The 27,088-nt window shown below is 38.3% G+C and overlaps 1 protein-coding gene across 1 annotated transcript in view; it reads left to right on the top strand.

The window, feature by feature from the left end:
- The window catches only part of CTNNA2 (catenin (cadherin-associated protein), alpha 2), a gene marked incomplete at its 3' end in the record, with an annotated part of 427,358 nt that overhangs the window by 155,614 nt on the left and 244,656 nt on the right, over positions 1–27,088 (top strand). The gene's annotated exons all lie outside the window — the stretch shown is intronic.

Raw genomic sequence — 27,088 nt, 5'->3', positions numbered from 1 at the left:
CAAGAGGTGTCAGATTGTTAAAGATGGTGTTAGCCTGTCATGCATAACCTTTGTTCTGTGGACCTGATCCCAGAAAATCCTTGTGTTTTATGCAGATTATTACTGCATCCTTTGCAGGATGTGTGAAAAAGTCCTAAGTAACATCCACATCCTATCGTTAGCTGTTACTTGTCTGTCATTGCTACCAGAGTATAAGGTGATATATTTTGATCCTGTTTTGCTCGAATCTTGACAATAACATTGAAGAGACTGTTCAAGGATGAACCTTTACCATTGTTACTTTCCCTGGTACTGTTACAGTTGGTAGAGTGATATAATGATATCAACATAGCAAACTTCAGTAAAAATTAACTGTGGTATTTTTCTAGTTATCATTCCATATTATAGAGTCAACGGAAGGAATAGCTGTTTCTGATAGTGCAGAATTTAGAAGCATGTATTACTTGTTTTTCTTGGTTTTTATGAAGTGGTAGTTGAAAGGTTCTTATGCTGTGAATGAGGTTGTGTTATAAGGTAGAAATTAGAAAGAGCATTAAATAAGAGATGATGAGGCTGTGGTGGAAGAGGACTTGCTGGATTGCTTCCTACAGAATCTTGCTTTTTAGAACTATTACTGTTAGGTGTAAATTTTAAAGGTCTTTCAGAATAACTTTGAGAACTAATGGATTGTGTGTTCTTATTTTATTGTGGTGTCTCTTTTTAAGTACACAGGTTTTTGATAATGATGCAATTTGCCCTTGGACTAGAAACATTCTTCTTTTATTTCTGGCCATGCTTACAGAAGAAGGAGAGATTTTTAAATGTCTGTAGGCATTTATGAACACCCTGAGGGTGGTTAATATAGTTCCTTCATTTTTACTTTAACACATATTGGTGTGAGCATCTGTTTTTATGGATAATGCAATATGTTTTTTTAAATTGTCTTCCTCCTTTTTTTTTTTTTTTTTTTTTCTTCCTGTTCTAATTAGTCTGAGCTGTACTATTCCTGGTTTTGGTGTTGGTTTTCTTTAGGTTGGTTTTTTTTGTTTGTTTTTTGTTTTTTTTTTTTTTACTTGGCTTTTGTTTGTTTGGTTTTCATTTGATTTATTTTCCTTCTTTATATTGGAATGTTATCAGTTTAAGCTTTTTTTTTTTTTTTTTTTTTTCAGCTATTGACTAAGAACTGTTAAGGAGTGTAAGAACTGAATATGTACTTGAGTTACATAAAGTCCAGTGCTTCCAATTTAAACACATGTGGGATGGCAGGATTTGAGAAGGATACTGCATTAAATGTCTTCCAAGCTGATTTTAGCGGATACCAGGGATGGGATTTAGTTTACAGATTAAGACACTAAATGTACATTTCTCTACAGAGCTGCAGGCAGGTAAGCCAGGGGTCTCCATTCAGTTGTTTAAACAAAGATTTTCAACTACCTATTCAATCCCCATTAACCAGGATGGAAGATGAGCTACTTACCTCATAGGCAGGTCCTGTTTGGAATCACCTGTCCAGAGACTCAATTTCACCCATTTTTCTACCCTGGCAGAATTTGCTTTAGTATTTCAACTTCTACTTGAAACTGGGGATAGACATTTTGGGGATTCACAATAATCTTAAGCATGTTCATTATGACAATCAAAAGATTTCACTTGGATAAGATATTAAAAGCTTGGAAGAGCTTCAAAAGGGTAAAACTGAGAGGCACAGAACAAACATGACACAGCTCCAAGTCTAAGCAAGAGGTGGGTAGGCTGTCAGAGAATGTCAGCTTTGAGATGATTTGACAAAGATTGACATCTTTAACATCTTCTGCCCCCTCAAACCAATGCAGTCCTGCTCTTGTTTTAAAGCTTGAGAAATTAGTTGGACATTAATGTTTTGATTTTGGTGCTGTTTGATGATATCTGGAAAATGACAGATCATCATTTTACTGATGATTGTGGGTCAAATGTGCATCCTGCTTTTGGTGCTTGCCATGAGATACAAAGAACATAAACAAAATTAAATATTTGTGGTCATATTTAAAGGATACAGACAGTGAAGAGCAGGGTGCTGGCAATGTGCTGGACAGTCAGTGTTACTTCAAACCTCCTCTGGCTTAAAATTGTTACTTCCAAGTTATCTACTTCTATGCCTTGGGTTCAGAGGGGTGGTTTGTTGTTTGTTTTTCTTTGTTTCTTTTTTGTACAGAAGAACATTTCTACTTTTTGATTGTTAAGTAGATTCTATATTCCCTTTTATCCTTTGGTTTTTTACACTGCAAAGTCCCATACAAATTGATTTGTGGTTTATGTTCTGAGTTATATTAATTTTTCATAGAAACTAAGTAAAATATTGAGTGCAAAAGAATGTGCACAGAATGGAGATGGTGTTCTTGAAGCTTCACTGATCCTTTGCTTTTGCACCAGTGGATGGTGTTGCAGGCATGAACTGGAAACTGGAAGGATTCCAGGCAGCTGTATGAAACACAAGGTTGGGTATGTGAGGGTTCAGGTTTTCTAGCATTTCAAATGATGAATGCTGAAGGCAAGGCAAGGAGAAAAAGGGGTTTTCCAGGTTTTGTGTGCAAGAAAAGGAAATAGTTTCCGACTGAGCAATGTAGGAACTTCTGCCTTTTAAGTACTATGAGGTATATAAGAAAATCTCCTCCACCTGCGGAACATTCCCCTAGGCCCACCTATTTCTTAGAAAGAAAGTTCCCAATCCAGAGGCATGGCTCCTGTAGGGCTTTTAAACACATCCATTGTGTCTCCAGGTCTATTCCCTCCACCTGTGATCTGTTCTGTCACTTGTTGCTTTACCAGACTTGAGTGGATCAATACACTCTGCTGCACACCCAGGAAAAAATAACACACATATCAGTGTTGTTTCCCCATTTGTCTGCCCAGTTTTTATGGACTCATCCCAGACGAACAGGTAGATAATGATGTTCTTACAATCTTTTCTGTGTTGAGGGTGAAATCTATCTGTACATTATTCAGTGTTTTACTGAAGTGAGTTGAAGCTGTTTGGCAATTCAGCAAACTGGGTGGACAGGTGTTACAGATAAACCTACCATTTGGTGAGAAGGACACAAGGTTGGTGAAACAAAACTTCAAGATGCACAATTATATGAGTTAAAGAAAGCTGCACATACCCACTTTCTAAATGTTTACAACCAAATTAAAATGTGAATAGTAATTTTGTAAAGAGGAAGGAAGGGCAGATGAGTAAAAAGAAGGATGGTTTTGCAGTTGGATTATTTTCTGTTATAAAGGTGCTAGGAAGAGTGACACAAGTTTAGAGAACTGTGAAAAGACATGGTTGGAGGGGTGCATTTTAGGTCCTCCGTCCTTCTCTTCAAATAAATGTTGATTTGTTTCATGTCCTATGAGTCAAATAATATTATTATTTTTTTCCAAGCTGTTTTCACAAATATTCAGATGTTCTGGTCCCAATTCAGAGGCTGTTTAAACAATTATTGTTGTGGGAGGCTTTTTGAATTATTATTGCTACAAGAAAATTAGTCCCCAGGATCTTCACCACTTCCCTGAATAATGATACATTTGTACAGTACATTGCATTGACTGGAGTCTCACAGTGCATAATCCCTGTGCAAGAAGTTCTATGGAGAAGAGATATAAACTGTTTCATTATTATTTGTGTATGTGGTAATATGTATTAGTTTCATTTGTCTTCTTGGCAACTGTCGAAATATTTTCCCAGTCTGGTATCTATTATTTCTATGCTGAACTCAGATGAACTTGAAAATCTTTTATTTCTGGCAAGCAGAGGCAGGAAGAATCTCACTGTGCTGTGTCATATTACTTGTTTTCCTATCTCTCAGTAAAATTGAAAGAGTTTTGTGTTGGTTTTGTTTTTGTTTTTTGTTTTTCATATTCTTAGGTATGTGTGATAAATCCCATCATTTATTTCAAAGTAAAATTACACCTCTAGACTTCTGTCCTACAGAGAACTAAATGCAGCTCAACAGAAGTTCTTAATACAATTGTTTTTCATTTGTCTAAATGCACAAATTATTTAACGGGTGGTTAGTTCTGATTGTGCTCTAGTTTCCTGCTCATTTACTCTCCTGGATCCTTGAGGGTTTGAATTGCAGGCTGTAAGGGAGCAAAAATCCTCAAAACCTGGGAGCTCCAGCTCTTAAACTCAGACTCCTGGGTTTGAAATACACTGCCAAACTCCTACCACCCAGTGCTGGGCACCCTTTTTAGCAACCATCAAGGTGCTGCTGTGTTGATGTCTGGGTACAATAAGAATGGAAGAAAATTATATATTTAGAAAAATATGCTTAGAAAAGGATCCTTTGAATTCCTTCTGATGTCATGGGTTTCTGTACCAAGCAGAGACAGACTGAATTTAGGGTGGCTGGGGTGTATCAAAGAGAAATTTGGAAAGCAGTTGACAAGTGAGTAAGGCCTGACTGTTAAAGACCTCTGTAATCACTTGACTACTAGCTTGGCATTAATTCAAGTCTGTATTTGAAAAGGCTTTTCCTATCTGGTTCAAATTATTTTCAGCCCAGGCTCCTGCTCCCAGGCACTGCCAACATCTCAGAAGAGCTTGGGGTTTGTTTGTATTGTAATTGGGTTTTGGGATGGAATATTTCTAGGTCCCCAACTGGCATAAACAGTCCTTTATCAAGACCTTGTATTACTAGTGATGATTTAAAACATACAGACACAAGAACCAGACTTTTTTTTAATTGCTATTTTACTGGCATTACTATAGGAATAATGTTGCTTAGTGTTTGCTCTTTATAATCTTGTTCTCTGAAGTTACTACCCATTCCTGATGTCTTTTCACTATAACCAAGATACTATAGTCTCCAATTCCTGCTTCCTACAGAGAAGAAAAATCCTATCTTGAAAATGCAGAATGTAAGAACAACTGAGAAACACAAGTCTACAAGAAGTTTTTCTTCACAAATGTATGAGTGAAAAATTTGAATTACTCTAAGCAAAATTGGAGTGCTGCAGTGTACAAAAATGAAATGCCCTTAAAGGACAGCTGAAGGTATTGTGCTTGATTGGAGAACAAAAAACATGATAGCAAAGGAAAATCTATAAACTCTCAGTTTCCTTATTTAACAGCTCCATCTGAATCCATATTTAAGTGAAAAGTAGCGATTCTTGTGTACATTTCAGTTCTGATTCTGACTTGCAGAAGGTTAATCTGGGTGACTGTGAGCAGTAAATTAGAATTATGAGACAGAGAAATGTCTGTAGCTGTCCTGAGATAAGTAATCAGGGATGAGTGACAAAAGATTGACTGCCGGGTCCTCAGGATCAGCTGATTTAGGCATGTCTGGCTCAGGAGGACAATTTTCCCATCTGTGCTGTTGTTGAGTTCCTACTTTTCTAAATAATTGTTGGAAGACAATGGCTTGTTTAAAGCTCCCTACTCTATTTCAAGCTGTAGATAAGCTATTTTACTCTTCAGTTTCCTCTTTTAGAGGCTACATAAGCAATTTTGTCTTTCCTAACTTGGAAGAAACAAGTAGGAAGGCAGTAGTTATTACTGGTGGAATAGGATGTGTTCTCACATGGGCAAATACTTGATGGTGTGTCACAGCACTGCCTCTCAGTCCCTTTAGGTTTTGTGAAATTGATGTGTCCCTTCCTGAATGCCTCAACTTCTCATAACTGTACATAAATCACTGCCTAAATATGCTACATCCAGTGCAACTTGAGCCACCTTTTAAGGAAACTTCTGAGTCTTTTATTAAAAAAAAAAAAAAAAGAGCCTTGTGGGGGATGCCCAGTATTTTTTATAATAGTTTTACAGAAACTCTGGACCACTTACAATTGCACAAGTGAGTTTTGATTTATTTGATCATTCCTGTATTTTCTGGTTTTCCAGATCCCTGTTCAGTGTTTGTTTTGCTTTTCCTAGCAGATCCAGAGAACCACACTGATGTTTTCCACCAGAAACAAATAGAAAAGTCCTGTGAGAATGTGGGACTTTATGGCTTGGAAATGACATATGTGCTAAAAATTTATCTTGACATTAGGTTCTGGTGGTTGAAAATTTACACGGCCCTGTGGTGCTTTATCTGTTTGGGCCAGTAGATTTTTGAATTTCCAAAATAAATATTTTGAGGAAGAAATGCTTTTTCTGTACAACAGTGCTGACAGCTTTTCCCTGGTGGCGTCACTGGAGAACATTTTATAGGTGCCTCATTTAAGCTCTTTGTCTTTAAAGACAGAACACAATGTATCATGAGAAAAGCTTTGTTTCTTGTTAAAATGTAAATAAATCACATGAGGTTTTGGGAAGGCTGAATTGCTATATTAGGCTGAGTGATGTTTCTGACAAGGTATTTGCCTCCAACTTAGATTGGAAATTTTATAGACTACCAGTAAATCCAACCAAGTGCTTGCATGTGAGGGCTTGTTTTCTGACTTTTTTTCATATCTCCATATAGTTAATGAAGCCCAGTTTTGACCTGAAAGGTTGGGGAAAAAAAAAGGTCTAAATTAGGTGCCTCTTTATTCTTGCCAGTTTATTGTTATTTCATTTTTATAAAAACTGCACTTTTAAGGCTCTGTTTAAATCTAGACATGCTTATTATTCAAACCCATGCATTTTGTATTTGCATAACTGAGGAGTGAAGGTGAACTTCCCTGGGGTTGCAAACACTGCAGCAGGCTAATGCATGTAGACTTTTCCAACGCTTTTTCCTGTCCAGACTTCTCTGTAGGTTGTGGGTCATGAAGCTAACTGGCTTTCTAACTTAACTCTCCAATTCACATTAGATGAAGGATGTGGGGGTGGCAGGTATTTTATTTCTTTTATATGGATAAAATACTCTATAGACCTTAGTGTCTCAGAATAGATTCTGAGTCTCATTTGGCAAAGCAAAGCATCTTGTGTAGATCTGATATGAGGGAGCTCTTTCTTACTACTTCTATTTCTCTCCTATCTATTCCACCTAATGTTCTTGTTGGTGTTACTTCAGATACAGTGATTGAGACTGTTACCTAAACCTAAACCACTACTGGTTCTCAGTAGTTGATAATTTAGAATAATAGAATCACAGACTGGTGAAGGTTGGAAGGGACCTTAAAGATGATCAGGTTTCAACCTCCCTGCTGTGAGCAGGGACACCTCCCACCAGACCAGGCTGCACAAGCCTCACCCAACCTGCCCTTGAACACCTCCAGGGATGGGGCTTCCACAACCTCCCCGGGCAACCTGTTCCAGCCCCTTCCTACCCTCATGGTGAAGAATTTCTTCCAGATGTCTCATCTAAATCTCCCTTCTTTCAGTTTAAAAACATTACCCCTTGTCCTATCACTGACTTCTCTGATGAAAAACCCCTCCCCAGCTTTTCTGTAGCCCCTTCAGGCACTGGAAGGTGCTCTAAGGTCTCCCTGTACCCTTCTCTTCTCCAGGCTGAACAGCCCCCACTCTCTCAGCCTGTCTTCATAGCAGAGCTGCTCCAGGCCTTGGATCATCTTGGTGACCCTTCTCTGGACCTTCTCCAACAGGTCTATATCTTTCTTGTGCTGAGGGCCCCAGAACTGTACACAGTATTCCAGGTGGAGTCTCACCAGAGCAGAGCAGGGGGGCAGAATCCCTTCCCTGGCCCTACCTGGCCACACTTCTTTTGATGCAGCCCAGGACAGAACTGGCGCTCTGGGCTCCAGCAGACACTGGAGGCTCATGTTGAGCTTCTCACCTACTCCCACCCCCAAGTCCTTTTCCTCAGGTTGGCTCTCTAGACATGTTTTTTTTTAATATTTTTTTTCAGATTTTTCTGTTTTCTGTGTCCTACAACTATTTTTCTTATTGGAAGTAGTAGAGAAGCCAAGCAGAAAGCAAGCCAGGGAACAGTATGATTTTTCAGCAGATGTATACTCTGTCCACAGGAATCGAGCTTTAAAAAGTATTTTATCTTGTCTTAAAGGTCTTTTCTAGTCTAAGTTATTCTATGATTCTGTATTGTGTGGAATCCTAAAATCTTCTAAATCAGGTAATATTACAAAAATATATTGCCCAATAATAATGTCATGTGTGTCACTAGATGTTTTCAAAGAGCAGGTAGGAGGAATCATAGAAATTCATCTGATACAGTTTTGGAGAAGCATGTTAAATGTAAGTGACAAAAGCTCTATCTGTATTGTATTTTTTTACTTATTTCAAATCTAAGTTGCACACACACAGAGCTGGTTCAAGAGCAAGAAAGGTTGACCTTTTCAAAGGTATTCTCACTCTTTTGTTCTCTCAAAAACCCTTCCAACAGCTTTTTTTTTTTGGCTGTTTCTGACCAACAACACAAACTGCTTTCCTATAAAATGTGATACTAATTTCTTGCATGCCATAGTTAGGTGTAACTGATTTATTAAGTGTGCCCCAAGTTCATCAATACTTTGCCTCTAGAAAACTTTCTTTTTTTGACAAATACATTAATTGTTCCTCCTTGTTCTACCTCATGTATATGTCTGCATACAGAATATCTCGCTGTATTTCTGCTACCTTATCAGAGCATGTGCTCATTTTAAACTCAGTGGATTCAGATAATTACTTTTTAAAAAATGAATTTGCATTTTCTTCTGGTGCTTTTCATGGTTTAACTCATTTAATTGTGCATTAATTATTTTTGTTGTTTCTAAAGTGTGTTCTGACACAAGTAATGACTTCTGCGTCAGTGCTTTGAATATTCTGGGAAGCATTCCTTTAATGACTGTAAGATGTAGGCTGTCTGAAAATAGTGCTCTTAAAGCTATTTGTTCACCTGTAGAGAAGTCCTTTATCAATCCTGTGATCTATGTGATTCATAATTTATATAATTTTTCTTTGCACTGAAGTTAGTATTTATGGATCATTAATTTGCTGTTTGCAAGTCAATATCAGTATGAGAGAAGTTTTTAATGCATGTTATACTACACTAATATGATTATTAGCTCAATGTATACCTGCTTGTGTCCTTTAATGTTTGCACAGCCTAGATCAACATTGCTGTGCATTGTATTCTTTTAGATGCCAAGAAAAATATTCCCAATGCTTATAGAGTTATTTGGAGTACATCAAAACAAAAGCCTGAATCTATAGAAATTAGTCAGCTTTCTGAAAACAACATCAAAAATCTGTGTCTCCTGGAGGCTACACAATGTTTTCTGTTCACTTATGGTTGGGTCTGGGTTTTTTTGTAGTGCAGGGTGTCACAGAATCAGAGTCACAGAAACACAGAAGGTTAGGGGTTGGAAGGGACCTCTGAAGATCAGTCAGACCCCCTGCCAGAGCAGGGGCAAAACACCAAACCAAACCAAAATCAAAAAACTAGGGCAGATCATTAAAAAATGCATCCAGAGAGCTCTTGAAAGTCTCCAGAGAAGGAGAGTCCACATCCTCTCTGGGTAGCCTGTTCCACTGCTCTGTAACCCTCACAGTAAAGAAGTTCTTCCCCATGTTGAGATGGAACTTCTGTGCTTGAGTTTTAATTCCTTGACACTGTGTCCAAATTCTGGTAATCGTGGGGAAGACCAGAAGGCACTAATAGAAACGTAAAGAGTAAATGAGCTCTGAGCATTTATTTTCTGAGAAATCACTATTCTTCAGATGAGCAGGAGAGGGAGTAGCTGGGAACAGTCCTGGGCACCATAAGGGTACAAGTGCCTGTCAGTCAGTGATGTATAGTTGAGTGCAAGTTGGCCCTTATTTGGGAAATGGCAATATTGACTTACTTTTCTTGAACATTGTCAAAATGTGACATAGCCAACTGTGTTAGCATCATAATAGATACTAAATCAGCTCTGAGCCCTTTGTAGTAGTCTTTCTTCATTCTCATGATCAGAGGGCTGGAGCAGCTCTGCTCTGGAGGCAGGCTGAGAGAGTTGGGTTTTTTCAGCCTGGAGAAGAGAAGACTCCAGGGAGACCTCACAGGGGCCTTCCTGTACCCACAGACGGCCTGTAAGAAAGATGGGGACAGACATTTTTAGTAGTGCTTGTTGCAATAGGACAAGGGGTGATGGGAGAGGGGGATTCAGTCTAGATATAGGAAGAATTGTTTTATAACGAGGTCGGTGAGATACTGATCCAGGATGCCCAGAGAGGCTGTAGATGCCCCAGCCCTGAAAGTGTTCAAGGTTAGGTTGGATGGGGCTCTGAGCAACCTGGTCATGACCCTGTCCATGCAGGGGGGTTAGACTAGGTGATCTTGAAAGGTCCCTTCCAACCCAGTTCATTAAAAGCTGGTAGGAAGTCACATCAAAATAGGGGAAAGACAGAGGATTCAATGTGAAATTTCATCCTATTTAGTACAGTAGGTCATGAACGGGGATACAACTTTTCACAGGCAAAGGTCAAAATTCTTTCAATATTAGTAATGTCATGGCAGTATTGGTATTTACAGTTCAAACAGCTACAAAACTAAAATACTGCATTAGTTTGTGTAAACCTTCAGTTTCTGTATCCTGTATTCCTTTTGTATAACTCATTTGTTGTTTACACAAGGGGTGTTTTTACAGTTGAGAACAAGGTACTGTAAGTTAGTGATGGAAAAACTGAAATTAAAGCATCAGCATCTGAACTGATGGTGTGAGATGTCCAGAAGAGGGCACACTTGCACACCAGAAATGTTTTCTACACTAAGGATCTGCACGCAGCTGCTGTGGTATCATTGTAATAAAAAACAAATGTCATAATGTAGAAAAAACCAAGAGGTTGCCTTGTGAGCAGTTATGGGGTCTTAGGGAACAAAAATAGATGCCGAAGTTTATTTGAGGAAAAAGTATAAATCAAATTAATATTAAGTGCATGAACTGTCAAATAGAAATGGAGTGGTCTACTTGCATTTTTGGAAAGCAGTGGGGTTTTGCTTTCAATAAGGAACTTGGCAGGTGAGGAGTAAAAGCCTCTGCTACCCTTTGGAGATTATTCCTGATGCCCGTGTACGATGCTGAGCTGCAGAACCCAGGCACTGGAACACAGGCTGCTTTACAAGTTGCTTTCTGCAGCAGTCAAAATACAAGATGAATGAGATATATCAGTGTTCAGTGGGATTTGGTATTTGACACAGGAAATTTTGTTCCCAAATGCACTAGAACTGCAATGATAAAATGTCTTGTGACACTTTTTTTTGGGTCATTTTTCCCAGAATAATGTATTAGCCAGACCCTGGGAGCATGTGTGCTTTATTTTTATACTTTTACGTGAGAAATAAATGACAAAAAAAGCATCTCTACTGTAATTAGTTTCCTGAAACTTCCTTAGTGAAATAGTAGGAGGAAAAGAGGATTGTTTCATTTCTTTTCAGATGACTGAACTGGAGGAATAAGCACTTTCCTCTTCTTTTTTCTTTTTAGAATTTTAAATATTGATCCAATTGTCATAACATTTTATAGCATTTGGAAACTTAGAACCCTTCCTTTTAACAGATGTTGCAACTGTTTTAAAACATTTTAGCAGGCATTTGGCTTCAGCAGAAGGATATGAAACATTTTGTGAAATTCATTTATCTGTGCTAAAGCTTTAGGCTTATTTGCTTTATAAAGTAAGCTATGATTAAGTTTAGGGTAACATATTAACCACGCATTTTCACAATACATATGTTAAGTAGGGTTTTTTTATATGTTTGTCAGATTATATGTTTGTCAGATTACTTAACTGCTTCCTTGACCAGTTCTTTCATTTGTTAAGCAATTATTTTAAAAGAAAAAGCACAACAACTCTTAGGAGACTGACAATCCAGATAAATGTATTATAACTGTAATTATGCAGTAACACTGCAATGAAATTTATACATGGAAGTATAAAATCCAAGATCCCCAAAATAAAAGACTGTAGCTTTAGGTGGTCGATGATTGAGCTCTTTCTGAGTGATCTAAAATACCTTGGGGCATGATGTGTAGTAATGTGGTTACTATAAGGCTGTCTCATGCATTGCCAGATAATATTTGAATCCTGCGATCAGATACATTAGATTTTAATTGGGTTTTGAGGGTAAGCTGAATAAGTAGATAAGGTAGAATTAACCAGAGACATATTAATGTAATGAAACCTCTGGTTCTCTTAGAGCTGTTGTAGTAAACACCCTACAATTTCTTGTTGAAAAGAGATGTCATGGTGAAGTGGAGCTTGACAGTGATGGCCAAGACAAACAATGGTATCTAAAGTAACCACATAAGAACATAACCACATTATCTGGAGCACTAGAAACACAAGAAACTGGAGGAGATTGCATTACTTGTATTTTATTATAGCATTTTGAAGGGAAGGAAAACAAAGCAGCAAGAAGTCCAAAACTGAGTTTTCCCAAGTTGGTGGGATCATTCACCCAGGGAATTCACTGAGCCTATCAAATGGTGGAGTTTTTGTTTCTTCTAGAGCAGAACAGAAGCTGCTGTGATGTAAAATGGCCAGAACTTTCCACTTGTGTATTTCTTTTCTCTATGAACAACCTCATTTTTTGTGTGTTGTTTTTTTTTTTCTCAGTGGAATTTTTATTTTTATTGGATTCCTGACACTGTCTTGCAACTCCCTCTTGTCTTCCATATAGGCACATTCAGATGACAAAAATTCTTAAGACGTTGGAAAATTCAAACGTTTTAACTCATTTGTCACTTGTAAGTTTTATTTTCAAACACTTTTTTTATCATCCACAGCAGAACAATATATTTAATGACTAAAAGCCTTGTCGTGCAAACTTTAATGTGAATAATTTAGTACATAAATTAAATCAGGGGTCTATGTCATGCATGAATCCATAATTGCAGTATTAATCTAGAAACAGAAAGCTTTAATTATTATTATTTTTTTTAATTTTCTAATATAAATAAGATTTTTTTTTTAAAAGAAAAGAAAAATTAACAAGAAAGTAAATGGAGGAATTTTTTGTCGTTGATGTAATTTATAAATACATGATAAAATACACATCTTATTCTTCTGGCTGGGTAGGTGAGCACAAGCCTTTATGCCTCATGCAGTACTTTTGATTTCTGCATAACTTCTGAGGAACATAGAGCCACATCCCCTGGATGTCAGTGAAGACTCATATATCCTGACACAAATGTGTAAGGGATTCAGTCACGAATATAAGACGCCCGACTTTCAGTATATAGATAAGCCCAGGAAAATCAGTAAGGCTAATTCTGAAGACTTAAAACTGAATTATAGACATTGTTATATTTGGGTCTTGGGTTTTATGGGAGCTGGTTTGTCCTGATGTGTTTTACATGGAGAGTCATCATATCATTAATCCAAATGTCTATTTGTAAGTATTTTGTCAATATGAAGTTAAATGAAGTTCTGAAATCAGTTGTTTCAAAAACAAAGCATAAAAAAGTCAACATTTTGCAAAGGTTGAACTACTGAAATACATTTTGAAGCAGAAGTAAAAGTGCTGCTTTTTTTGGTGTGTTTTTTTTTTCCTTCTTCCAGAAGCTATCAAGGACTGTAAAGAAATTTCTGCACACCTTTAATGAAGATACATTTTTTTTTTCCTCTCTTCAAGTGATTTTCTCTTCTTTCACTATTAATAAACAACTATGTGAATTAATAAATGAAAGGTATGCCTGATAGCAAGTCTGTAAGTGGAGTATTACAGAGTAGATCTACATCCAACCATTTGTTTGTACCAAACAATAAAACTTGAAGGCTCATTAGCTTGGAATGGCCCGACTGTGTTTCATGCATAGGGGTCATTTCTTTACTAATGAGCCACTAAGCCAGATGGCTAACCCCACAGTAGTCTGGCTGATTTAGATTTTTAGGCAAATTGCTTTTCTTTCTTTCTTTTTTTTTTTAGTATTTTTTTTTCCCCTACAAACAGAAGCTAAAGGGATAGCTTTTTCTAGAATTGTGTAATACAATGTGTTTTGCCTTAAAAGATAAATGGCTCAAGTGACTCAGTATTTCTTAGGGGGTTTATTTCAATTTCTGAAAATTTGCTGGTTTGTAGTGATCCCTGAAAACTGTTTTGGGTAGAAAGTCACTCTGAGTGTCTTTATCTATATTGGATTTTGTTTCAATAGATAATTAATCAAACCCTTATATCAGATTGCATATGAAAATATGTATAAAATTCAAAAGAAGAATGTTTCTGCACAGCTAACAGTGCAAGAATATTATTCTTTTTATTGTATGGCTTTTGATGGGATTTTCTTGATTATGAATGTCAGATGTTTCAAGTGGTTAGGATTAGGAACAGGTTGCCCAGAGAAGCTGTGGCTGCCTCCTCCCTGGAGGTGTTCAAAGCCAGGTTGGATGAGGCTTGTGCAGCCTGGTCTGGTGGGAGGTGTCCCTGCTCACAGCAGGGAGGTTGGAACCTGATGATCTTAAAGGTCCCTTTCAACCTTCACCATTTTATGATTTTTGCCCAAATCTACATTGCTGCAAAAAACTTTTGCAGACATGTAAGTGAGGAACCCCAGGTCATGATGCATTCCCCCCAGGCAGTTAAAGAGATGGATACCTTCAAAACACATTGTATTTTAGGTGACCTGGCTTATTTTCTGGGGATGCTTTTCTCTTGCTATTGACTGAATCATACAGAGGGTGAGTTTGGAAAGGACATAAACATCTACATAGAAAACAGGGCTAAAAAGAAGAGTACTTAAAGGAGGGCAGTTTCTGAAGGAAAACATCAGCAACATGGTTTTGAAGTGTATTTCAAACATATTGTGCAAACGAACACCCATGGTCCTTTCAGCAATCCCACCACTGAATGAAGTTGTGATGTAGCAAATTCTTAGTATCTGTTACTGTGGAAAAACTTCATGTGGTGATTTGCTTCTGTCTTATGGGGGTTTGTAGCAATGATGTTAGATAATTGTATATAGCTTCTTAGAGCTGAATATTTGTCTTATCTTCAAAGAAAGTGGCTACGTTTGGGGAAATAAGAACATAAAATGGATCAGAATAAAGTTTTACCTGGCCTAGTATCTTATTTCTGATAATGGTCATGGGGGTTGACTAAAAAAGAGTGTAAGAACCTGACAAACATGCTTTGATAGTTATTCTTTGCAAAATTGATAATCTTAGCCTCCAGCAGTTTATGGTTTAGGGATTCCCTGAACCAAAGGTGATATTTACTGTTAAAAAATGAGTAATCCACAGTCCTTACTTGCACAGCCTGTAGTGCATTAAGATTTTAAGGAATTGACATGAGTCTCTAGAATAGCTATTTTGCATCATTTTGACATTTATTATTTTTAAGCCTTTTTTTTTTTTTTTCCCCCTCTTGACTTTTGCAAGATATTTAGTCCAGGATGAAATAGAAAGGGTAGAAACTGAATTATTAGTAAAGGAGAGACATAAAAACTATTACACTTAGGTAGTTTTATTCATAGATACTTTTAAAAATGTTGAACCCCATTTTTGTTGACATGATCAACTCAGGTGCAGTCATTTCCATTTTGAATACTGAAAGAAAAGTGAACATACTGCATGATGTCTTAAATGGATCAAGCCTAATAGATTGAGATTTTCTTGCTTAGTTTCCACCTTCTACCATTTTCCTGCTGTACCTGTGTCTCACTAACACCAGTGATTTCCAAAGCAGTTTGATTTCCTACCGTGGGAAATCTGCCTAAAATTAGCTGTGAAAATATGGAGTGGGAGATGAGCAGGAACCCTGCAGTCTTACTATTTGTGTTTTCTAAACAAGCTGTGTTAAAACAAATAATGACAGAAAGGACAGCATCTTCAGGGGATCAAAATTAAGACATGGCCAGTGCACTTTCCTCTGTCAGAAAATATTATAAAATATTTAATAAAGCTTTGTTCATAAAAGGGCTCTCCTCTAAGCAGTCAGAATCTGAATCAGGGCCAAAACTTTACATGACAACTTTCTCCAGAGAGGAGGAATCAAAACAGTGTCAAAATATAAGAAAAATAAATTAATTTTAGATGTGAAGGTACAAGAACATCTTAACACTGCTGTGATGTCCCAATGCCCACAGATGTTCCATCTACAAGAACTAGGACACAGGTCATTTTGTGATGGTAATACTAATCACTGAAAAAAAAAAAAAAAAAAAAAAAAAAAAAAAAAAAAAAAAGAGGTGTTTTTCTGTTTTATCCTGATTTGAGCTCCTGTTTCTATGAGTTCACATTTTGCAGTGTACTTGGGGGAAACTGTGTATGTGTCTCACATTTCGAGCATTTGTCTCAACAAGTGACCAATGAAGTCTCTCAATGAATATTTAGTGTTAGGAAGGAAGTCATATTCAAGCCCATTGCTACTTTTTTATTTGTGAGGATTTGTTTGTGAAGATCAAATTTATAATTCAGAATGTGAATCTGGTCTCCAAATCATACCTGATTTGTAGGCTCTGAAAGAGCTCCAGGAAAGCTGGGGAGGGGCTTTTCACCAGACAGGGCAGTGATAGGACAAGGGGTAATGGTTGTAAACTGAAAGAGAGTTAGTTTAGACATCAGGAAGAAATTCTTCACCATGAGGGTAGTAAGGTGATGGAACAGGCTGCCCAGGGAGGCTGTGGAAGCCCCATCCCTGGAGGTGTTCAAGGCCAGGTTGGATGAGGCTTGAGCAGCCTGGTCTGGTGGGAGGGGTCCCTGCTCGTGGCAGGGAGGTTGGGACCTGATGATCTTCAAGGTCCCTTCCAACCTTCACCAGTCTATGATTCTATGATACCTAAATTTGTAGTCTGGGAAGTGTAAGTGGTATTTTTTTGTCTTTGCTAAGTGTTGCCAGACTAACAAAATGACAATCATTTAACTGGGTTTTGTCAAATCATATAACTAAATGACTCTGAAAATTAAAGAGCATTCAGTTCACTGAAGAGTGGTTACATTTTTACTGCCGTGTAAGCAAATTTGTAATAACAAACTGATAGAGTGTCATATGCTGTGCACATTTTTATTTGTTAATAACAAATTTAAAATTATAAATCCTTTTCCTTCTGTAAAATTCTTACTGAATCTCTTAAGAATTCCGTAGCACTGCAAATGTAATTTGCAGTTCTTTACAATGATGGTTCAAACAGACCAAGCCTAAAAGGACTCTCCCTATTTGATTTCCAAATTTGCAACACTTAAAATCCAATCAGACTTTGTTCAGATTTTTATTAGATATGAAATACAGAAATGGGTTCAAGGCCACACTATGTATAGCAAATAGACACCTTGTTTTGCAGCATGGATTATCTAACTTGTTACTTAGCATGTGGTTCAACCTTCAGCCCTATCAGACTGTTTACTGACTTCTTGAACTGTTGCTATATTAAATCCTTTAATTTTCAGTAACTGGTGTTTTACAGGCCAGCAGACTGCATTTGATTTTGTGAATTTGATGGAACACGCTGAGTCGAATGGATTTATGCAGGAATGTAAAACAAAAATAATGCAGCAGGCACTTCAGAATTTGAGAACACAAGAGCATTGGGCTTGCAGGTGGCCACTATGGAGAATGACTTTGGATAATTTAGTGTGGAAGGTAACCTGGTTTGAACAGAAGACATTAACATTTAGCCAGTGCTTACAGGTGTTTGGGTAGTGATCTGCATGGCCTGATGGAAGGGAGACCAGAGTGACTGTGTGAAGTGCAGCATCAGGCTCTCACTCTATGCTTAAAGGAGGAGAATCTGTTCCCAAGGTGTTAAAACACATTTAGAAGAGCCTCAGTACTGCAGGCTTGAAAATAATTTTGCACTGTGTGGTGTCATTCCTTTATTCATGGGAGAAAAGGAGGAATGTTTATTTAAAGCTTTGATTATAATTGTGTGCTCATTACAGGGTGCATCTAAGAAAACAAGGAGGAAGAAAACACAGCAATTAAAATAAGAGGTTTCTCTCCTGTTCATGTCTATTATGTCAAAACATGCCTCAACCTTTTCCATAAGAAATCATGAAAGGACACTCCAATCATTTTACCATGGCAGCATCTTTAAAATGTAGCAGACACAATCTTAAACTTGGTATTTGAGAATTAAAGAGAAACAATCAGATTAATGACCTGCAACTAGTGTTCAGACAAGCTGGCAGGAGCTCTATGGGTTGCATTTGCTTGCTGTATATGCAATGACAAATTGTGTCATCTTTTTGTAGTTATCTCTCCCTGACACAAGTGCACAAACACACAGACCCATATTTGTTTTATTTCAGCCTGAAGTCAGTTTGTCTATCACCATTATTTTTGTTAACTGGTACGTCTAGAAGAGAGTAACCAATTCTTCCCAACTCTTCAGTGAAATACATCTCCCTAAAATCCACAATAATTAAGGTACAAATATGTATACTTTAAGGAGTTTTCCTGATGACATTGGATAATGAGTATGTGGCTTGGGTAATGTACATCATCTTGATCACATTTAAACTTGTGTATTTTTTTCAGGCAAATCCTGAATATTTCTTACCTTGGCAGTAAAGACCCTGCCAGTTTGAATACTGGAGGGATTAAGGAACAAAACAGTTTCACTGTCCCTGTGTGTTGAATGGGAACCTTTGTGGTGCCCAGTGGCAGCACTTGAGCCATGTGCCATCCCTTGCAAGCCACGAATGTGTCCCTGCCTGTGCTGTGTGACCAGCAGCAGAGCTGAGCTGAGCCAAATTCCCAGCTTTTGGCAGAAAGAAGGCACAGGGAGCTTGCTGATGGAGACATTAAACTTTTATTTCAGATCATAAAATCACAAAATGGTTTGGGTTGAAAGAGACTTATAAAGCTCATGCAGCCAACCCCCCTGCAGTGAGCAGGGACATCTTCAGCTAGATCAGGTTGCTCAGAGCCCCGTCCAACCTGACCTGGAATGTTTCCAGGGATGGGGCATCTACCAACACTCTGGGCAACCTGGGCCAGTGTCTCATCACCCTCATTGCAAAAAACTTCTTCCTTACATCCAGTCTGAATCTCCGCTTTTAGTTTAAAACCATCATCCCTTGTCCTTTCACAACAGGCCCTGGTAAAAAGTTTAAAAACATCTTTCTTACAAGCACTCTTTAAGTACTGGAAGGTGCTCTAAGGTGTCTCTGAAGCCTTCACTCCTCCAGGCTGAATGCCCCAAATCTCTCAGCCTGTCCCCAGAGCAGAGCTGCTCCAGACCTCTGAGCATCTTCTGGTCTCTGGATGTACTTCAACAGCCCCATGTCCTTCTTGTTTTGGGGTCCCTAGAGCTGAACCCAGCCCTGCAGGGGGGTCTCATGAGAGCAGAGCAGAGGGGGAGAATCTCCTCCCTTGCCCTGCTGGTCACCCTGCTGGTGATGCAGCCCAGGATACAGTTGGATTTCTGAGCTGTAAACACAAATTGCCTGCTTATGTCTAGTTTTGCATCCACATTCAGGTTCCATTTAAGTATTTGGAAGTGTCCTTGGAACTTTATTACAAGATGAACCAGTAGTAGGACCATGCTTTCAGATCCCCATGCACGTTTCAGCTTCCTTATAAGTAAGTCCCCACAAGGATGATGGGAGAATAACTTGAAAAGGGGTTTGGAGCTTGAAAGATAGGCAAATAGAAAGGAAAATACAAATACATTTTAGCTGAGAATTAACATTAGTGAGAACTGGAAATTTGGCACAATAACATTTTTTTTAATAGCATGAAGGATTTCCAGAAGTTGTGAAGCCGGTTAGCAATGAAGCCTGAGAAGAGCAGTGTCATTTGTTCATTGGCTTGAGGGCACTGTTTTTTTAAATGATAAACTTAAAAAAATAAAACCACAAAAAACCCCAAACAAAACAAAACAAAAAACACACACACACAAAAATAATCAGCTAACCAACCAAAAAACCCAAACAAATAAAACCCCACCTGCTTTTAATTTACAACCCTCCTCTAAACCAAGGAGCTTGTGCTCTTGTCAGGGAGAGCTGTTTCCCTACTGTAACTGTCATGACTGTGGAAAATGCAAATATTAGAGAGTTATAAAAGAAGTGTGACAACTTTTTGAAGGTTCAAACTTAAGGCAGCAGCTTGACACTAACATACAACCTGACATTTATCGCCCAAGGAGGTGGTGGAGTCACCATCCCTGGAAGCATTTAACAGAAATATAGATCTAGTGCTTAGGGACATGATTTAAGCACTGAATGGGTAGATTAGGTTATGATAGGGGGATTTGGTTATGGTTGGATTGATGATCTTCAGGGTCCCTTCCAACCAGGATCATTCTATGTTTATATATATATGTGTGTGTGTGTTGTGTGTGTATTTTACCTGATTCAGAGCCTGGAGAGACAAAGAGGGGGCAGAGACAGAGGTACTAGATGAAGCCTCTGAAAGCATTAGGCTTAAGTACCTGTTTTTTGGTACTTGCTCAAGCTTTTATGACTTGATTTATGATACAAGACTGAAATGAACTCCTATTTTAATGTGATTTATACAATGGCCCAACATTGTATAATAAAACTTCCAGTAATGGCAACAAGACCTTTGACCTAGAGGTATTTCGTGATTTATTTGTTTTCTTTCAAATTATTGAAAATTTAAATTAAAAATTACTGTCTTTGCTTGGATCCTTCATCACTCATCTTTAAACACCATATTTACCTTTAACCAACAGCTTGATCTTCCAGGTCACCAGCGTGGGGAGAAAAACCCATATTGGCTTCTTTATTGACCTTTTATCACAATACCAGGTGAAAGAAGTTTGTTTGTGAACATCCAAATCATCACTCGAGATGCAAATTTTGCTTTCACTGTTTTGCTGGATACTAGAGGCTTTTGCAAAGGTGTTCCCTGTGACTTTTCTGATTCATGGCATTCTGCTAAGGTTGCTATAATTAGATTTTGTGAATCCAAATAAGGGGGAAACCTGCATCCTTTCAGGGGTTGAAATAGCCTAATGCAAAAAGTACTACTGGACTACTGAAGGATTTGAATCCCCAACTAGTATATGGATGGTTATAGTGCCTAATTCTTCAGTTCATATTCTCAGCATTTCTTTGCACAGCTTTCTGTGAAGTGCAGAGCTTTATCAAGAGAGAGGCAAGACAGTATAGCTTTCCTTTTGTGTATGTCACTGCAAGAGAAATTACATCCTGTATGCACATGGTGCCCTATTATAGCACATGATGCAAAAGGTTATATTTTAGCTAATTCAATAAGTTTTGGGAAAATGAAGTACTAAAATTTGTCTTTTACGGTTAATTCCATTCTCCTTTGTGGAAGAAGGACCTAAACTCAGAGTTGCTGAATGACCTTTTCAAAGAGTTATTAGGAATTCAGAACAATTCTTACCATTTCCATCTTGATCTTGATGTCTTTATTACTCTTAGTATAGTAATTTCCATTTCCCTATCTCCTTTCCAAATTTCCTGACACGTAACTGACAAGATCTACCTGGAACATAATGTGTGAAGACCCCAGCTGAAAGGGAGCCGAAGGAGCCTGACACTGGGATATGAAATGCAACTTTTGCCTGTCACTTTATGATATTAAAGTGTGCCAGGCACCTGTGATCATTCTTTTTTTTTTTTTTTTTTCCTGAGGAGGATGGTAAAAAACGTAGTTGAGATAAGTTAAAAACTGCTCTGATTTTGCCTTATACTGATCTTAATTCCCCATATGGTTTTGAGGTACCTTATACATCTTTTTGATTTTCCTCTAGGTTGTAGACATAATATTTCTTCCTACCCTGTATATATATATTTTTTTATTATTATTTTTTTTTAATAAGGACAGAAGTAGTTGAGAAAACCTGATTTCTTCCTCTCCTTTTTAATATTTAGAAACATTTTCAACAAGTTCTTTTAAAATACTGTTCTACAGATAGACAGGCATTGTGAGGTTATTGTGGAAATCAGTATCTGATTTTCATCATTATTGTTCTTGTACCAGGATTGCTAAGGGACATATGGGTGATTTTACTTGCCCAGAAACCTTGTGTGCTTGGTTAGCCTGGTACAAGGATCTTTGGTAGCTAAGTGTCTTGGATTTAATTAATTAAATGGAAGAAGGAGAAACAGGACAGTCCCTAAGCAACTCTACATCTCTGAGAAGGGTTAATCTTCTGATTGAAGGATTCCTTACTGAGTTACCAGCTGGCACCTGCTACTTCCAAAAAAGACCTCTCAGCAGGGAACAGCAAACTTCCCTTAAGTGAAAGAATTTGGCATTTAACAAGAGTTTTCCACCAAGTGCATAGTCAAACATTCGATCAAGTTGCCCAGAAAGGTTATTCAATCTCCATTCATGGAGCTTTTCAGGACCAGACTGGATAAAGCTCTGAGCAACCTGAGTTTGGCCTCGTAGCTGACACTACTTGGAGCAGGAAGTTGGACTAGGTGACCTCTGAAGTCCCTCCTGGATCAAGTTATTTTAAGATGCTACAGTAGTTAAGAGAGTTGGGGCACAGTGACAGCCCGGGTGACATTCAGAGTTCCTGCACATTCTCACCTGAAGCACTTTGTGTTTCTGCATTTTGCAGTGTGGTAGAACTGACATTCTGTTAGTTGATGAAGCACCATAAATGTAGGATATTAATTAAAAAAGGACACCAATATCTTGTAGAAGGATGGTTCAAAGGTACACTTAACTCCCCATATGCCTCTGCCAATGTTTAAGCTAAAAGCAGACATTGGGTATATTTTCTGACACATGCTTCTCTTTTGCTGATTAATATAATGAAGGAGGGTCAGGGTGCTTGTCTCCTGCTTTTTTTTTCTTTTTTTCTCTTTTCTCAAGTTAGGGGGGAAAAAAAGGTCTGTACTACACATTTTGATATTTATTGCTTGAAATCACTTTGCCAAATTGAATTATTTTTTCTATATATTTATATATTTTAAATTGTATGACTGGGTATTTTTATCAAAGAGAGACTTGAGACTTTTTGTAAGTTACCAATATTAAAATATACTGTAGAGAAATCTTAGAATCATAGAATGGTGAAGGTTGGAAGGGAACTTAAAGATCATCAGGCTCCAACCTCCCTGCTATGAACAGGGACACCTCCCACCAGACCAGGCTGCACAAGCCTCACCCAACCTGCCCTTGAACAGCTCCAGGGATGGGGCAGCCACAACCTTCCTGGGCAACCTGTTCCGACACCTTCCTAACCTCATGGTGAAGAATTTCTTCCTGACGTCTAACCTAAATCTCCCCTCTTTCTGTTTAAAACCATTATGCCTTCTCCTATCACTGCCCTCTCTGGTGAAAAGCCCCTCCCCAGCTTTCCTGTAGCCCCTTCACTGGAAGGTGCTCTAAGGTCTCCCTGGAGCCTTCTCTTCTCCAGGCTGAACACCCCAACTCCCTCTGCCTGTCTCTAGAGCAGAGCTGCTCCAGCCCTTTGGTCATCTTCGTGTTTATTACAAAGTTTATTCAAGTTTTATTCAAAGTTAACATAATTTACATTGGGACTTAATGGTCTCACCTTCATATACATGATTCATAATCTACCAAGGCATTTTTTTTTGTCTATTCTTATGTATAGATGCAAGGATGAGAAGAATTAACACATTTTAACCTGCATTCAAAGATGTTGAATAGAAATAATACAGGTGTGACTGCTTTGTCCCATAGGAGAAGACACACTGATAAGATTTGACTGGAGCCATGATGTTGAATAGAACATTTGATTTTCAAACAATGGTCAGAAAATAAGAACTTCCTGTGTTCAGAAATTATGTTTTTATCGAGTTTAGGCATTTTTTTGTCGTTTGGTTGTTTAGTTGGGATTTTTTTTTGCCAGCCCAGGGTCTAAGCAGAGGCTTCTTCTGTGCCTTTATTCCTTTATTTGTATTCCTTTATTTTTTCTTTTTCATGAAGGAGATGACGTGACCAATGCTTAGTGATACCATTTATTGCTCCTCTAATCATAGAATGGTTAAGGTTGGAAGGGATCTTAAAGATCATCAGGTTCCAACCTCCCTGCCATGAGCAGGGACACCTCCCACCAGCCCAGATTGCACAAGCCTCACCCAACCTGCCCTTGAACAGCTCCAGGGATGGGGCAGCCACAACCTTCCTGGGCAACCTGTTCCAACACCTTCCTACCCTCATGGTGAAGAATTTCTTCCTGACGTCTAACCTAAATCTCCCCTCTTTCTGTTTAAAACCATTATGCCTTCTCCTATCACTGCCCTCTCTGGTGAAAAGCCCCTCCTCAGCTTTCCTGTAGCCCCTTCACTGGAAGGTGCTCTAAGGTCTCCCTGGAGCCTTCTCTTCTCCAGGCTGAACACCCCAACTCCCTCTGCCTGTCTCTAGAGCAGAGCTGCTCCAGCCCTTTGGTCATCTTCGTGTTTATTACAAAGTTTATTCAAGTTTTATTCAAAGTTAACATAATTTACATTGGAACTTAATGGTCTCACCTTCATATACATGATTCATAATCTACCAAGGCATTTTTTTTTGTCTATTCTTATGTATAGATGCAAGGATGAGAAGAATTAACACATTTTAACCTGCATTCAAAGATGTTGAATAGAAATAATACAGGTGTGACTGCTTTGTCCCATAGGAGAAGACACACTGATAAGATTTGACTGGAGCCATGATGTTGAATAGAACATTTGATTTTCAAACAATGGTCAGAAAATAAGAACTTCCTGTGTTCAGAAATTATGTTTTTATCGAGTTTAGGCATTTTTTTGTCGTTTGGTTGTTTAGTTGGGATTTTTTTTTGCCAGCCCAGGGTCTAAGCAGAGGCTTCTTCTGTGCCTTTATTCCTTTATTTGTATTCCTTTATTTTTTCTTTTTCATGAAGGAGATGACGTGACCAATGCTTAGTGATACCATTTATTGCTCCTCTCTGCTTTCTCACCACATATGCCTGGGAGGGGGGAAAGTTAGTTACATGTTCAGCTTGCAGAGGATCTGAATCCCTCACTTACCACCAATGTGGTAAAAGAGATCACAAATTCTTTGTCCATGTCTGATTTTCTTGGGCTTTGTGGAAAAACAAGTTTTCTTGTCTAGATCTCAACTTGCTTACAATACTTTTCATTCTACTCTAAGAAAATAATTGTTATCCAATCTTCTAAAGCAGGCACTTCAGGTAAGTGTTTAAGGCAAGGACTACGGTATTCAGTGGGTAAACTGAAATGTGGAGAAGGCAGAGGAACTGTTCTTTTGTTCTCTGCTTTCACCAAGGTGAAGGGAAGTGACATTCAGCAGAATGGCTGGAAAAGACCTCTGAGATTATCAAGTCCAGCCCATGACCAACACCACATCAGCCAGACCATGGCACTAAGTGCCACATCCAACCTTTCCTTGAACACCTGCAGGGATGGTGCCTCCACCACTTCCCTGGGCAGTCCATTCCAATGTCTAATCACCCTTTCCATGAGGAACTGCTTCCTGATATCCAACCTAAACCTCCCCTGGTGCAGCTTCAGGCGAGGCACTCTTGTCCTGTCACTGGTTGCCTGGAAAAAGAGCCCAGTCCCCACCTGCCTGCAACCTCCCTTCAGGTAGTTGTAGAGAGTGAGAAGGTCCCCCGTGTGTCTCTTCTCCATGGGCTTCCTTTGTTCTCTTGTGTTTGTCCTGGAGGATTAGACTGAAACCCACTGAGTTCCCAATCTTCCATGAGATCCTGGGAAATGACAGAGTACAGGGTAGGGAGGACTGGTGAGTCAGGACAGATTCCTGGTGATAGGTAGCTGGGCTATCAAATTGCGTGATGGAGTCATGTACAGTGTCACAAATATTCACAAATGTCCTGATTTGAGCCAGGATGAAGCCAATTTTCTTTTAACTGATTATTTATTTTCTTCAGGTTTGTCAGTAGCTTCCTGCAAAGACTTAAGAGGATTTTGAGAACTTGCTGCTAGTTAAAGGAGAGTTCACTGAAGAAAAAAAAAAAAAAAAAAATCAATAAAAAGAATATTGGCTTAATCCTGGCTCAAACCAGGAGAACAAATTTCAGGTTTACTTTTAAGTTTTGCATTTTAAAGTTTGTTTTTTAAATCTACTGCCAGAAACCTGTTTTGGTTTTGGTTTGGTTTTTTGTTTGTTCTGTTTTATTTTGTTTTCCCTAAAGACTTAAAGCATTTTGACTCAGTCTTGCAATAATAATGTACCTTTTGGACCTGGCTCCTGTGAGGTATCTCCCAAATCATTTACAGACACAACTTCTAGAGATGAAAATGTAATTCAGTCTTCTCCCAGCTTAGGTGGGCAGAGAAACTTTCTATGCTTGCTTTATTTGTTTGGTTTTCCTTTTCTCTGGAATCTTTCTGCCAGCATCACTTTCACACCTCTCTGCTAATTAGTTCTCTGCCATTTCAGTGGTCTGTGCCTCTTTAATTTTCTTCCTGGGTATGCTTTGTTTGACTGGGAGGATAAGGCAGAGAGGACTTAAAATATTTAACCCAAATGGATCATTCTTCCCATACCACATTTGGATGAAATGTAGTCATGTGAGTTATACAAGGTATCACACTATATGACCTAATGTTCCTCTTAGACTTTACTTTCTATTGATCCCTGGATCAATAGCAAACCAGTATGTATTTTCTTGTCAGAGTATTAACCTGTTTCCTCACCCAGAAAACAATTTCTGCCATTGTTAATAGGGCTTTCCAGTCTGCAGTGAACTCTGCAGTGCTGGGGTGCAAATTATAGAGGGATATCAGGCTCAGTCTTGCCACACACTTTGCCTTAGAAAAGAAAAAACCTGAGTCAAATCAGGTAAAGGAGTTAACTGTGCAAACATTTGTTGTAGAACCTCTGGAATGAAATTCAGTGCCAAAAGAGGAATTTTAGAGTAAAGAACTTTTGTAAATATTGGAGCTGGTTTGTTGGATTCCCAGCCACTTTGGTGAAAGTGTCTGTGATTGGAAAAAGCAACTAGAGCCTCTGGAAATGACTGTGTCTTTTTCTTGATAGACTGGACAGCATGTTGAGGTGTTAGACACCAAAATCATTAGTTCTTGGAGAAACTAGTTAAGAAATCAGCAAGAAGAGAGAGCACAATTTATTTGGTCATTCTTGGGGACCAGACCTAGTACAAGTTATTTTGATAGGACTGTTGATTTGTAATGGTTGCCAAAATATATTAAAAGGGGTGAAAAGTGACAAAAAAAAGAAGATCAGTTGTTAGTTGCAAGAACAGTCAATTAGAAAACATGTTTATAAATGGATATATGGGGAACTTTTAAATATACATACTGAGAGCCAGGCAGCTGAGTGCAAGTCAAAAAACTCCCAAGAAACAGTCTTATCAACACACAACTGGTGGTTCCATGGCAAAAAAAAAAAAAAAAAAAAAAAAA

Source organism: Chaetura pelagica, unplaced genomic scaffold, assembly GCF_000747805.2.
Source record: "Chaetura pelagica isolate M959 unplaced genomic scaffold, ChaPel_1.0 scaffold366, whole genome shotgun sequence".
In the NCBI taxonomy this organism is placed as follows: Eukaryota; Metazoa; Chordata; class Aves; order Apodiformes; family Apodidae; genus Chaetura; species Chaetura pelagica.
Note: the sequence above shows the minus strand (reverse complement) of the source record. Positions and strands in the feature narration are given on the sequence as shown.